Source organism: Neopelma chrysocephalum, unplaced genomic scaffold (assembly GCF_003984885.1).
Source record: "Neopelma chrysocephalum unplaced genomic scaffold, ASM398488v2 Primary Assembly neopelma1_72, whole genome shotgun sequence".
Classification (NCBI taxonomy): Eukaryota; Metazoa; Chordata; class Aves; order Passeriformes; family Pipridae; genus Neopelma; species Neopelma chrysocephalum.
The window spans coordinates 1,359,936-1,375,690 of NW_020897732.1; the positions used below are offsets into that span (position 1 = coordinate 1,359,936).

Consider the following 15,755-nt stretch of genomic DNA (forward strand, 5'->3'; position numbering starts at 1 on the left):
CATGCTCTTCACACAGAACTGGGAACCATTTTACTAATACATGAGACTTTTTTTAAGTGCTCCTCACTAAGCAAAACTGCATTCCTTCATATCTACCAAGACATAATGCTGCACATAACCCCAATCAGACAAGAGATGAGCAATAAAGAAATCAAGCACTAAAGTTTTTATTAATTTACTGATGAAAAATACCATGAATATACTCTCATTAAACAAAAATAAGCTCCCCTACAAAGTTGGTGTATATCTGATCTACCAAAAAACAAGATAGAAAGATACTTTTACAATTAAAAATCAGTAAATTATCTTATTTAAGCACCATGCTTCTTTAGTTGTTCTTAAAATTACAAATCAGAACAGCATCATCACATATTGCATTGCCAAAACCAGCAAACCATACTAGCGCTTTAGCTTCTTTTCTTCCACCTTGTCACTCAGGTATTCCCCTCTACCTTCCTTTACTACCAAAGTCTTCCTTTTCTCATCTCTTCTGTTGGATTCTGTTTTGTTTCCTTTTCCTTACCTTCACATCTAAGGTGGGTGGGGCTTTGCCATCATTAAAGCTGCATGCATAACCAGCTCCTGCATGACTGAAGTCTACTCAGCCACCTGCTCACTGGAATCTCTAAATAAATAAAATTGAGGGGGGAAAAAAGAAAATACAAAATCAGGACATGAGAATTTCAAGCATGGCCATGCAAACAGGGCAGTTACGGTGTGGTAAAGAAGTAACAACCAAGAAGGCCAAAAAGGCATTGCTTTTATTATGGCCTGCACAAGTAACTGTAACTCCCATTCTTCAGGAGATAAAACTGAAACTTGAAGCAAGTATAGTTTCTATTATTTTACTGAGATGGAGGCTGAAAAGAGACACACACCATGACCTTGTTCTGGAGACAACGAGAAGGTTCCATTTTCTCCTGCACTAAACTTAATCCCACTTCTAAGGGTTGGTGACTTGCAAAAACAAACTGAACTAACTCTCCCAGTCAATACACGTTCTTCAGAGATTAAAGTCATTTCTCCTAAATTTGTCTGTCTCCACAGCAGATTAAAGATTCAGCAGTACAATATCCATACAAGATGTTAGCCAAAAACCCCCACAATAGCAGATAAGCCACTAAATTTTTGATGGCTAAATCCACCCACAGCATATAACAATGCTTGTTGATTGGTCAGAAAAATATTTCAATATTGCTGCAAGATATTCTGTCTTCAAAGGACTTGTACACGTAAAGCATAAATACTCCAGTGATACTGCTATGGCTTTTTCAGTTCAATGTGCTTAAAACCACAGCCTTTTTTCAGCAAGGTGAACTGACTCAAGTTTGTTTGAGGCCAAGAGATCGCTACAAGGACTATGCCCGTGCAGATGAATTGGTGGTAACAGTAACCGGGAAGTGTTTCCTGTACCTCCCAAGTGTAGGTAACATGTCAGAAACTGAGCATTCCATTCAATACATGAATTAGTAACTGATTCATCTGCTGGACCCTGAAGCAGCACTGTTAACATAGGATTCCTTTGCAAATCAACAACACTTTCCACCTGACCACATCTGCTCTTTGCAAAACCTCTTTAGACTTTACATCTGAAAATTAGTAGGATTTGAACTCAATGATGCCTGTGAGTTTCTTTCAACTTGGGATATTCTATGATTCTAGCATACCAGTACAAGTAAGGTTTCTTAATTGAGAGGTTACTAGCATTCACCTTATTTCCAGAAAGAAATATAATAACTTTAAAAAACTGAAAGTAAAAAATGTCATATTCTAGGCCTTTTCATTTTTATAATGAAAAAGTAAATTCCAAAGATACTAGCTTTGAAAATTAGTAAGCTTCTAAGTACAGTTATTTGTAATATGACTAGAATTCAACAGAAATTTAAAACTTCCTCTTTTGAGGACATCTATAGTCAGTCAACTTAGCATGTGTGTTAATATTCCCACCCAGTGTCTTCCTCACTGCAAGGATATACACTAAACATTTTCTCCTTTCCAATACAGAGCAGCTTTCTAAAGATAATTGCCAAAGACTGAATTATCAGGTAACTTGCCCGAATCACAGGCAAGTATTGGAGAGAGAGGCCACTAAAGAAAACCTGAAACTCTTCTTTGTAAATATCCTCCAAGAAAGCAAGCACAGTTATTCTCTGTCAACTAGTACTAACCTATAAAAATAACTTAAGTTTATCTATTACCTTCCAATCATTAATAAACATTTTGGAAATGGTCTTTCTAGTGTTTCACATATGAAACATTATAAAAGAGACAATTCAAGTAAATTGTTACCATTATTAAACAGCATACACTTTAAAACATAATTCCACTTAGACAAAAAAAGGCTTACACTGTCCAAGATTATTATATGTCCCACCACCGAAATCCCCCGGGGTTAAATAACACCCAGGATACTTAGCCTGTCCTATTCCCTGATTAAACAGGACAGTTGCAATAGTATTTAGGTACAGTCTACTACACAAATAATACTTCTTTTTTTACTTTTTGTTTTCTAGGGTAAAGATGTTTTGCTAATTACAAGATACTACCATCAAGACATTATTCTGTTTCCTTGGCTTGCATTTTTGGTGGTCCAATTAAAGCCCATTATTCCACAACTTTTGTAATCAATATTTCTTCAATAGTTCTTCACCTTTTTGTTTTTTTTTTCTGAAACGAACAGCTTCCTGGAACAGGAAGAGACTTATGCAGAACAAACCAATTCTATAGTCAGGAGTTTCCATCAATGTAGTTAGCATTATTCTTAGTCTAAGGAGTGTTTCTGCTTCCTAAAAGTTGCTTGGCTAAATCTTCCAAAGGTATCTGTGTTTCTCTAAGCGTAGAGTTTGCTCTAGTTTAATCTTGAGCATGAAAAAGGGTTTTTTGTATCAAAATTGAAAAGAAATTTCACTTTCCAACGAACATTGATATTATATACCAATTATTTGAAGATTTTTAGATGCAGAAACATCTTCAAAAAAGTTTCAAAACTTCTGCAGTGCATTAGATCAATTATACCTTAATTACATCTTCCACCAGCTCTCCTCACAATATGCAGCTATCTTCAGAGCATGCTAGTACATAAATAGAGGTTTAATACTTGCATGAAATCACGACATAAAAAATAAAACTAGTATTACCTTTATCTAGCCTAAATGGACTCTACAGTTAGCTTCTTTTAAGAAAAACCTTACCATGTAAAAGAAATCTCACAAATTACTTAAATGATCTAGAATATAGTCTTTAATTACAAAATTCATAACTTAACCATTTTTCTAATACTTTTTTATGTGGTCAGGAAGTCTTTCCAACACTGCAGTAAACAAATGAATTTGACAGTCAGGTGAAAAATACCTACAAGAAATTAAGTATATGACAAAACATAAATGATAATAATCAAACACACCAAACTCTCACAGTTTCAGCATCTCACCTTGAGCAGAAGAAGATGCCCTAAACTGGTCAGAGGTAGAAAATCCTGCACTGGATTGGACTAACTCATCGTCTGAATAACCCTCCCAGCAACTATGGATCAAACCTGGCTTCCTTTACATTTAGGAAATCAAAAAGGTTTCACTCAATCCTTTTGGGAGCAGCTCTGACCACAATTATTTCCAGTCTTGTCACTTTAAAGTCACCGAAATTAGCTACCTAACCAAGAACTCAACATGCTACAGCCAACAGGGAACATAGTTTGTCCTGTTTTCTTTCAGCAGTGCCTTTACACTGTTCATTAGCACAAGAGATGGAAGATTTGTTCTTAAATCTGAATAGCACACTCCACTCCTACTTTGTAAGAGGAGAACAGAGCACGTACATTACATACCTTACACATATGAAGCTTTTGTCAATTCACACCATTATACTAATTGCTTCTGTTAAAAAAAGACAGACTTTACATTCTTATGAAGTGCACAATAGCATACGTTCCTTCTATTTCAAATCCCATCTCTCCAGAAAATGATAAAAGCTACTAGTGGAGCTAGACAAAAGTGTAGATTCACCACTAAAATACAAGACCCAAAGAAGGAATCAACATGGTTTACTAAAACACTAATACAAGATTAATGACAATCTTCTCAAGGAAAAGCAGATTTATTACTGTCCTCCCCTGCAGATTATTTTACTTGTAATTATTGTAAGTAAAACTTTTTCATCATCTCCAGAAAATATTAAGTACATCTTTCTACATATAAGACAACAGAGAACTGGTACAATTTTCAAATACAGCAACCTGCAATCAAAATTACATAAATGTAAATATGATGTAAATTACATCATATTTATGTTTCTATAAACTGTACTGTGGCAATATATACTCTTGTAGTGCGAGTAGATGATGAATGAAAAAAAAGATGTGAGAAAGATAAACAAGTAATCATTCTACTAACTAACAAACTACACCAGGTGTTTCAGAAATGGCCCTTAAATCAAAGCAAAGAAGACTTTCTTTTAAAAGAAGCCTCCACTGACTTTTGGAGCATTCTGCTCATTACAGAAGTGAAAAGAAATAATCCAAAGCAACAAACTTCTCCAAGATCCCACATACATCTGGCACCCACCTGCTTATGTAAAGACTGGCATAATGTAGTGGTGGCTTTTAAATGCATATTTTTCAAATAGTGACAATCCCCAAGCAGCAAAGCTTACTTTTCAGATGTTCCAAGCCTAAATAATGTTTAAAAGTTGACCATTATTTTAGGCTTATCATCCCTGACAGAGTACCTCTCAGTTACTGAAGTTTGTCTGCCCTGATAGGGGAATTCCATTTCTAAGATTCATACAGAGAAAACGTTTCAGTGTAAATCGTGGCTATTCTAAGCCAGGAAAATGTCCCACAGATCGCTAAGTTACCATCTTTCAGGCAAGTTCTCCATAATTAAGGTATCAATTATAATTTCACAGGCGTATTTTATTTTATAAATAAACTCTGTTTCCATAATTTGAGCTCTGGGAAAGAATGTCTGCGTCAATGCAGCAACCCTTACAGCACAGCAAGTTTTGAACTGAATGCCAGCTCTAAATGTTATAATATGGATTCTAGCATGGAAAAAATAGGAGGAAGACTTCCCCCTCACCCTCAAATTCCCACAAGCCTTCTGAACTTTTTTATTCCTGTCACGGCACCTCCCTGACATCTGCTCTTTGCTGCTCTAGAGCCAAATACAACAAATTTAAGTCAATCTGCTGCTAAACACACCAAAAGTAAAAACTGCAGCCTCTATTAAACAGAGAGAAAAGGGCATTTCAGTGGGAATGAGCAAAAGCCAATTCTGCAGTCTTTTCCTGCTGAACACCGCTTTTGATGCTTTTATCACAGAGTTTTATAATTGAGTTTGATAGAGACTGAAAGCAAACAGTTTCTAGGACCTGAACCATGCCAAGAGAAAAGACTGGCAGAGCGACAAGCATGCTCATTTAATTAAGATACCCCCACTGCTATTTTTATGACTTTTTACATACTTGCTGGGAGTTGGCTGGGTGACACAGAAGGCCAGCGTTAGCTCATCTCACCCTCCCTAAATATTCCATCACTCTAGGTACAGAACAAACTTGTGTACTGACTTGGATTAAATTACTGCAGGAACACCTACCTAACGCATGAGCCCAGGCAACAGAAAAATCAAAGCTGAACAGAACAGCGTCTCACTAGTGGCAAGTCACAAAAGCAACTGCCCTACATAAATTCTTTCCAAGTAAACGAGGATCCTGATGTTAATCCCCAAAACCTCTTCTTCAATGTCCCCGTCTACCATAAAAATAAAGTAAATTAGTGGATACTACCAAGGGAACTAGACATGGCTCCTAGTGGGTATCTCATCTAGATATAATCTAATACAGGGAAAGAGAGCAAACAAATTAGTTAGATACCATAACCTTTTCTCCCATAAACAAACTAGGGATAGACTTAATTGCTTTACTCCCACCATCAATACATACTTTTTAGATGAGCTTTATTAAAAATCATGATGGAAATAATCTTGCAACTAAGAAAAGCTGAGGGATTATATTCTTTCAGGAGAAAAGGTAACCTGAGCCTGTGTAAATATTCTTGCACTCTAGCTTATCCAATTTCTATTACAATTTTCCTAAATTAAAATTATCTCTAGACTGCAAAGCTCACTGTCTTATCAATTTATTAAGAAATATATCCTTTCTCAAGTTTCTTTCTCAGTTCGCACCCTAATTTCACAGAATGTCCCCTTACTCTCATAGCATGAACCAACAAAACAAAAGCTTCTGAATTACTTCTTTCAAACCATTCATCATTCTGTATATTTGTGTTATAATTCTCCATATTCACTGCCTTTCAAAGGGTAAACAATTTTTTTTCCCAATTTCTCTTTATAAAAGCAACATGTCAAGACATCATTCGGCGTCAGGTAGTCTTTGCTTTTCTTCCTTGTGTCTCACCCATTAAAGTCTGCAAATCATTGTCATACACCAATCAGGATACCTTCCCAAAAACAAAATCACTGGTTTACAGGAGAACATAAACACACTCTAAGCAAAGGTAACTAACCAGGACTTTTCAGCTTTAGCCATTCAATGAGGCACCAAATACATCTGGCACAAGAGTCAGTTTGTAAAGTAATACAGCAGACCTGCCCTTTGAAAAATTAAGACTGTAATAAAAAAGATAATTCATAATATATGGAAGACAAGAACATTTACATCCTACTTACTCTACCAGAACTACGGAAAACATATAACATCTCTGAATTAACTTACTAAAATACCATAAAATATAACAGATAATATATTGGCCCTTAGGAGGTACATATCCAGGCAAAAACAGGAAAAGGTTTCCAAGAACATGGTGCATTTAAAGATTTGAAATCACAACAGCCTATCGTTACTTTTCTCTGGAAGCTAAAAAAACTAGAGAATCTAAAGTTTATTACTTTTTTTCTTGATGCCAAGCAGTATTGTAAAGTTTACTTAATATTGCTATTTAGGGAAAAACATAGTAGAGTGATTGATTCAACTCTCTGTTCCTAAACACTCCGCTAAAAGAACAAACTACTTGTGAAAATAACAACAAACAGCTGAAGGCATTTGGGTGGTCTCCATTTGAGTCTTGTAATACAGAACAGTTCCTTCTTTCTAAATCCAATACCAATTTAAGTTCCTTCTTCAGTAAAGCCTCAAAATCTGTTGATGACAAAAGCAATACAACCCACTGAACATCCATATTGTTAATTTAGGACATTTTACTAGTAGGCCAGTAACTTCATAGTTCTTGATTCATCATACCCAGGTCATGCTTACATACACAACAGAACTATGCAGGCTTCCATAGACTGATCATTTCTCATTCTCTTACAGTATCTTGGGTGTTCATATAGTTTTACCTTTAGAACAGTGCAGATAATTAGCAGTTGACGCTGGACATTTCAGCTTTACAGCCTTGCTTCCTAAAATCATGGATCTACCTTATTTCTTCACCAGCAGCTCCACTTTTATTGAGCTGAGCAAGAGCAGGAACTGCCAGAAGCTCATGTTTTGGTGTATGTAGCACTACTTTGAAAGGGCAGACTGATATAAATCTAAGATTACATGCACTCACAAACAATTGGCAGACTATAGCCTCACTTAGGGGAGGCCAACCAGTCAAGGATGGCCAAAAAACCCACCAAAATTAAGTTCTGCACCATTCAACAGAAGACTGAATTGTGCTCAAAACTACAAAAATGAGTAACAGGAACATCCTTATTTTGTCTGGTTCATCCAAAATAACCACAAACATATATATAAGAAAAGCGAAGTGACAAAGAAGCACAGGTACAACAGAAATTACATCGGTCTAAGCTGTAATTTGTCATCATGCAACATTTTCAGAGAGTTGGCCCTAGGGAAAAATCCTTAGAAGAACAGATAGAGTCCCTTGCAATTGTCCCTTACAACAGCTGAATAATGCACCAAAAAATAAGAAAACACACCTTAAGCGGTTTTTTTGTTTGGTTTCTGCTTTTGAGTCACATAAAAACATTAAATACTTCCTACAGACATTTCAATGTTCAGTTACTGGTACCATAGTGCTTCATGTGGAAGACTGAGTATGGAAACATTGCTCTGACTGATCCACGACCCAAACTCAACCAAACAGTAAAAATTCTCCTAGTAAGTCTGACAGAAGTAGTTTATTTCCCCCACAACTCCCCTACCTATCAAACAAATTTTCCAAGCTGTTTTTTCCATCCCTTTTGCACCTGCTCCTCCTGGCAAATACCCAAGTGAGCCAAAGAACACTCCCACCTCCCCAGTGACTTGCTGTGACAGAGGCTCTTCAGCAAGGCTGAGACAGTGCTGCTTTAAAGCTCACCTCATCACATGACTTCTTGGCATTAACCAACAATCTGAGCTTAGATTTTCTGAAAAACAATGAAGAGCTATACCACAGACAAACAACACAACACATACACAAGAATTCATATCTTATATAGGCCTCTAAAAGTCACTGTAATCTTTATATGATGCCACGAAAAAAAATCTCAGCATTCTGTAAAAAAAAACCAAAACCACAAAAACCCCTAAAAACTTATCCACAAATAAAGTGACCACAAGGCATTACAATTCTGAAAGATGCACTGAGCTACTTATTACATTCTCTCCTTTCCATTTATGCAACAATTCAAGATACACTGACTGCTCACTACTAAGCCTGTTCTGGTATCAGGACATCAGCCAGCCTCCCTTCAGGCAAGGCTTTCAGTACTGCATGGTCTTCGAAAAGATACAAGAAAAACCAACAATAAAGGGATTCCTAAAGGGAATAGTTTGCCGTTTAGGTGGGGAAATTATTCTTTCCTAAAATGGTAAAAGACTCAAGTGACAAACCAAAGATAGTCTCTCCCTAATTTATGCACTTTCATAGACGTGTTCAATACACAGTACAGTTCTACCACAGTTAGGTTTATGGTGTTTTGATTACATTCTTGATATTAATTAGAAAGAATTATCAGATTACAACATATTGCTACACAAACCATGATAACATTTCCTACAACATTTAATTACGCTATAAATACCCATGAAATCAGTCCTTTAAAAACAGTAATGCTTGAATATTACTTACACTATGTTTCATCAGCTTATAAAGGACCAACCCATACCCCATACCTGCAAATACAGCACTATAATATTGTAAGTCAAAGATACATTTAATTAGCAAATAGTACATGAAGAATAGCATGGTTTCTACCCAACTGTTCTTTGGTTTCATGAAAGGTGACAACACCAACAGTAATACAGAGTAAATACAATATAAAGACAACAGCATTCTTCAAATGCCATTTTAAGCTGACAGTAAGAATCTCTTTGTTACACCAGCAAAAGAAAGAATGAAATAAAAAAACCCACAGCTTTTTATTTTCAAAATTAAAAAAAAAAAATTAAATCTATAGCATATATTATTTTTAATGGTTACATTGTGAAGAAGACTGAAATTCATTCAACTTTGATAACAAGAACATGCAAACATACTTCACGAGAAAGGGTTCAACTATTACTCAAGCATCACTGTTCTCTTATTTGCCAATGTTAGTCTTGTAAAAATATATGTTCATGTTTTAAATTTTGTTTAAAAAAAATCTTTTTAAATAAACAAATGTTCTGGATCTCTGTAAGCAAATTATAATGACAACACGAAGCACTAAGTCTAAGCAAATAAGGACAATGTCTTAATTTGACTGCAGATGAGGATGAGGATCAAACCACCTTTTCCTGCTGCTGAACCACTAATAATGGCCCATCTTCGCGAACGAAGATTTGGGGAAAGGTCTTTTACCTTTCCAGCCTGCGCAATGGATTTTTTAGGTGAGACACAGCCTGCGCTGAACTGAGCCCACCCTTTAATCCTAAGGTTCATCTGCCGGGGCCAAGCAAGCTTGGACAATGGCAGTGAGGTCCTCAGGACGTAGGTTTGTTTAGAGTATCCTTCTCATAGATGGATGGCCACACAGGGCTAACGGGTTCCATCTGCCCGGGAGGGACTGGGAATCGAACCCGTGGTCGCAGCAGTGAAAGTCCTGCACGCTAACCACTAGGCCACCAGGGGTCCCACCACTAATATGGAACCTATGAAAACAAGTTTCATTAGAGTACAAACCCAATGGAGTACACCCTCAATGGTGCTAAAGAATTTAAAATGAACAAACAAACAGCAATTCAAGCACAACGACAAAAACCATCTTTGTGTTCAGATAGACACAGGATCAAAAATTAAAATACTCTGCAAGAATATTAACTATATTCTTTCAACATACCCATGTTATGCATCCTGCTGCTCCTACAGCCAATGAAACATTTCATCCATCTTAATTCCTATTTCAAGGAAATAAAAAATGAAAACAACAACAGAAAGTTCCAGTATGTCAGAAAATGTGTTTAGCGAAGGACAGAAAATCATATTAAATAAAACAGACAAACATTTTAGAAAGTGGTATATAAACAAGAATTCTACTGAAACATATTTACTTTCAATAAAACAGCAAATCCTCTGAGGCGTACCATATATTAACAGTAATTCATGTTAGAAATTGCAATAATAAATATTTGAATAAACATTGTTAAAATAACTGACAAAGTTTGCACATTTCTGATTTTACCATGTACTTTTAAAACTCTTAAGTTTCTATAATTCTAACTGCAGTAATATTTTCTGTCTACTTCAGATCAAAGCTCTACGTTCAACGTTTCACTTTGACCTGACAACATCGCCTCATTAGGTCCAAATAAATACATAAAACCATCCCCAGTTTCATAGACATTTAAAACATTAAACCACTTCCATAAATCATGTATTACCTCTGCACATACAATTCTTCGAAACAGCTCAAGTCACTAATGAAGAACACTTTTTCCATCTAATACAACATAATTCTTGAACCTGTACATCAAAAACATATGTATGACAGTCACTACATGTATCTAAGGTTTCATGTGAGAAAGTCAGAAATACCTCACCATATGCTGTCACTGTCATTGCTAATTCTGATATTTTCACAGATGAGATGTAGGAAACATAGGAGACCAGTTTTTCCTTCATGAAATGCTTTGAAAAACATTTTAATTACAAAAGAGAAAAACGTGCCCAAAAGCTAAAAACATTTGAATCCTACAATAGTGCTGGTTTTCTTCTGATCCTCCAGTTATCATCACCCAAGAATATTTTTTAATTAAACGCTAAGAACATTAGATCATTACAAAAAATATTTTAAATGTATAATATAATTGTCATAAGCTTTTTTCCTTCCTTTTCCTCTCTGACTTTTGACAAACAGTATGTTGGAAAGAATCCAATTCTTCTTGCTACTGAAGCAGAAAAAAATACGCACTCATCCCCAAAATACATATATTTTGCTTTGTATAAAAACAACTTCTAAAAAGATTAAACTAGTACTAAAAATAACTAGCTACGATAGGGTTATAAAAATAAACTCAAAACAAAACAAAAAAACAGCTTAGTATTTTGGTTGCTGAATAGTTCTGTGGGAAGAAAAACTGCACACAAACTACTGTGATCCAAGGGAACTGTGCATTTATCCTATGTTATCCTCCTCTTTCCTTTTTATTAATGAATAACAGGAAAGATCACTTTTAATGGTATATTACAGGTACAAATAAATATGCACAAGCAAATTCAAGACTCTCATTAGTTTAACTACACAGCTCAAGACTCTAATTAGTTTAACTACACAGCATTTAAGGGCTAGATTGCTGACTGATACTTGAATACACATTAAAAAGTTTCAACAAGATAAGAGTTAACTTCGAGAAGAAGAAAGGAATTGAGCACAGGATGTATCATGTCAATTTTAATTCAGGCATAGAACTAGGTAAACCTTTTAATAAAGCATAACTTCGGGGCAAAATAAATTTAAATAACCCAATCTTACATATTATTTCAAATCTGCCACACTGCAGACATTACCATGGTCCTTCCAAAACTCTCTTACGCTGCTTTCAAGTGCTTCCCTCCTTATGCTATCTATGCCAGACACATCAGGTCATTTGGAACCTGTGATATGTTCCTTATGTCATTAGCAATATAAAAAATTCTAATGGATTCATAAAATGGCAGGCCTCAGCCCCAGCTACACACAAACACTACACCCATTTACTGCACCCATTTCTGCAACTACGGGACAAAAGCCCTTCGGCTCTCAGTTCCTCCCAAACCGTGAGGAGCCCGAGAGGACTGTACATCGTATTTGTACTTTTATGGAAGCAGCAGCAAGGTTATGAAACATCGCTCAGGTCTCGGAGTCGAGAGCTCGGCACACAGCTCTGACTCACGCTGGGGCTGCACAGGAGCCAAACGCTGCCACAGAACCTGGAGGAAGCTACGGCCACCCCTCACAGATGACGCGCTTTATGGCCACCGCTAAAAAAAAAACGTGAGCTGAACAAGTAACTTTCGAGACTTGTAGGAACCTGTCATATACAGCCCTTCTGCAGGTCTTTATTGTAACGTCAGAACTTGTAATTGCACTCACACCCTATCGCAGGGGTGACAACTCCTAGAGCCGGGCTGGCACTACCCGGGGCAGTGCTGTAACAACCCCCAAAGTTGGGCTGTGACACCCCCCGGGGCAGGGCTCGTGTTCCCGCGCTGGCCCTGAGCTCCCACAGCCGCCCCGTCCGGGCGCCGCAGGCCCCGCACCGCCGCTGCCGCGCCCCGGGGACGGGAGCTGGGCGGGCCCCGCACGCATCTCGGCGGCCCGGGGGGCACCGCCGAGCCCCTCCCGCCGCCCGGAGCCCCGGCTGAGCTGCCGGACCCGCTCTGCCGTGACGGGGCGAGTGCAGGGCCTCGTGGACGACGGACCCCTCGTCCTCGCCGGAGAAAAGGCGCCCGCCCTGCCGGGAGCCTTTGCCCCGCCGCCTCCTGCTCCCCGGCCCCAGGGGCCGCGGGCGGGGCACACAGCGGGGGCAGCCGCGCCCCGGCGCCGCCCGCCCCCAGCCCGAGCCGTGGCCCCTCCACCGTGGGGGGAAGGAACTTACACCGCGCCTCCGTGCCCGGTCCCGCCTCCGCGGCGCGGCCGTCGCGTCACCCCCGCGGGAGGGCGCAGGCGCGGGGCCGGCGGGTGGGGGCTGTGCCGCGCTTGGGCTTGGGCGCTGCTGCCGGGGGAGTCAGGGGCTGCGATGCTTCCGAGGGCACCGCTGTGCTGAGGGAGCCCTTCCCCTCCAAGCCGGCCGCTGGTGCGGGGGCAGCCGCGCTGCCAACCGACTCCAAAACTGAGCGTTGTCGTGCTGCGGTTGGAGGCGCTGGGATGGGAGTTTCCGGGGAGCGGGTTAGAGAAGGAGTCTCTGGAAAGTACAGGAGTTGTTCTGGAACGTGAACCTAAGGGCTTTGAAAGCACTGGACTTCAGCAAAGCCTTTGACACCATCTCCCACAGCATTCTCCTGAAAAAGCTGGCAGCCCACGGCTTGGACAGGGACACTCTGTGCTGGGTTTGGGACTGGCTGGAGGGCCGGGCCCAGAGAGTGGTGGTGAACGGCGTTGCATCCAATTGGCGGCTGGTCACTGGTGGTGTCCCCCAGGGATCAGTGTTGGGCCCAGTCCTGTTTAATATCTTTATTGATGATTTGGATGAGGGGATTGAGTCCACCATCAGCAAATTTACAGATGACACCAAGCTGGGGTGGAGTGTTGATCAGCCGGAAGGCAGGAGGGCTCTGCAGAGGGACCTGGACAGGCTGGAGAGTTGGGCTGATTCCAAGGGGATGAGGTTCAACAAGGCTAAGTGCTGAGTCCTGCACTTTGGCCACAACAACCCCCTGCAGTGCTACAGGCTGGGGACAGTGGCTGGCGACAGTGGCTGGCGAGCAGCCAGGCAGAAGGGGACATGGGAGTTTGGATTGACAGGAAGCTGAACATGTGCCAACAGTGTGCCCAGGTGGCCAAGAGGGCTAATGGCATCCTGGCCTGGATCAGGAACAGTGTGTCCAGCAGGACCAGGGAAGTGATTCTTCCCCTGTACTCAGTGCTGATGAGGCCACACCTCCAGTGCTGTGTCCAGTTCTGGGCCCCTCAGTTCAGGAAGGATATTGAGGTGCTGGAGCAGGTCCAGCAAAGAGCAACAAGATTGGTGAAGGGACTCGAGCACAAGTCCTATGAGGAGAGGCTGAGGGAGCTGGGGTTGTTCAGCCTGGGCTCAGGGGAGAGCTCATCACTCTCTACAACTCCCTGAAAGGAGGTTGTAGCCAGATGGGGGTTGGTCACTTCTCCCAGGCAACTATCAGTAAGACAAGAGGGCACGGTCTTAAGCTGTGCCAAGGGAGGTTTACGTTAGATATCAGCAAGAAATTCTTTACAGAGAGGGTAATCAGGCATTGGAATGGGCTACCCAGGGAAGTGGTGGATTCTCCATCCCTGGAGGTTTTTAAGATGAGACTGGATGTGTCACTTAGTGCCATGGTCTAGTAACCATGGTGGTTATGGATCAAGGGTTGGACTTGATGATCTCGGAGGTCCCTTCCAACCCATAGACTGATTCTATGATTGGGTCAGAGACAAGTGCATGTGAGCCAGCAGAGTGCCCAGGTGGCCAAGAAGGCCAGTGGCATCCTGGCCTGTGTCAGAAATAGTGTGGCCAGCAGGACGAGGGCAGTGGTCACCCCCCCTCAGTGACCTACTTAATGGATGAAGGAAAGGCTGTGGATGTGTCTACCTGGACTTCAGTAAGGCCTTTGACACAGTTTCCCACATCATTCTGGGGAAACTGGCTGCTCAAGGTTTAGCCAGGTGTGCTTTTCACTGAGTAGAAAACTCTCCGGATGGCAAGGCCCAGGGAGTGTTTGTGATTGGAGTTGCATCCAGCTGGTGGCCTGGCTGTTCCCCAGGGCTCAGAATTGGGGCCAGTTCTGTTTAATACTAATCTTTATCAATTATGTGAATGAGGAGATCAAGGGCACCTTCAGTCAGCCTTAGACATACCAAGTTGGATGGGAGTGTTGATCTGCTGGAGGCTGGAAAGACTGCAAAAGCATCTGGACAGGCTCAATCAATGGGCTGAGGGCAATGATATGAGGTTCAACAAGGCAAAGTGCCTGGCCCTGCACTTACGTCACGACAACCCCATGCAGCGCTCCAGGTTCGGGGATGAGCAGCTGGAAAGCACCCTGGAGGAAGAGGACCTGGAGGTGTTGGTTGACAGCAGCTGAACATGAGCCAGCAGAGTGCCCAGGTGTACATCCATCTCTTTTGCCAAGTAATGAGCAACAGGATGGTTGCACCAGCGGAGGTTTAGATTGGATATTAGGAAAAAATTTATTCACTGACAGGGTTGTCAAGAACTGGAACAGGCTGCCCAGGGCAGTGATGGAGTCACCATCCCTGGAGGTATTTAAAAGATGTGGAGACACGGCACTTAGGGACATGGTTTAGTGGTGGACTTGGCAGTCCTGGGTTAGCAGTTGAACTCAATAATCTTAAGGATCTTTTCCAGTCTAAATGTAATTCTATGAAAAGCAAAATGAAAATGTGGCAGAAATAGGATAATACAGGATTTAAGGAAGAATGAAGAGAGAAGTGATTTGGGCAGGAGAGGGGTGACAAGGTGCAGAAGAAAGAAGGGAAGTGTAGAATATGTAGATGAGAAAAAAGAAAGGAAACAACATTCAGGGAAAAAAACTGAATCTTTTTTCCTTTCCTTCTCATGACTATCTCTTCTATCACAGAGATGATCCTTGTGGGGAAGAAAAGGACTTCTGTCTTCATCACTTCAAAGATTATTGGGTGTTGGGGCCACCT

General features: G+C 40.5%; 1 protein-coding gene across 7 annotated transcripts in view; it reads right to left on the bottom strand.

The window, feature by feature from the left end:
* Positions 1–13,183, bottom strand: part of ZNF438 (zinc finger protein 438) — a 51,132-nt gene extending 37,949 nt beyond the window's left edge. For 2 of the 7 annotated variants that reach the window (XM_027686887.1, XM_027686883.1), the window contains exons 1-3: positions 13,003–13,183; positions 10,807–10,888; positions 10,266–10,323 (exon numbers count right to left, since the gene is read on the bottom strand). The gene's annotated coding sequence lies outside the window, so the exon portion shown is untranslated. Of the gene's footprint in view, positions 1–9,076; positions 9,135–10,265; positions 10,324–10,806; positions 10,889–12,664; positions 12,684–13,002 lie in introns of those variants that run through there. The other 5 variants (XM_027686890.1, XM_027686885.1, XM_027686889.1 and 2 more) reach the window with 4 other exon arrangements.
* Positions 13,184–15,755: the final 2,572 nt, after the last annotated feature.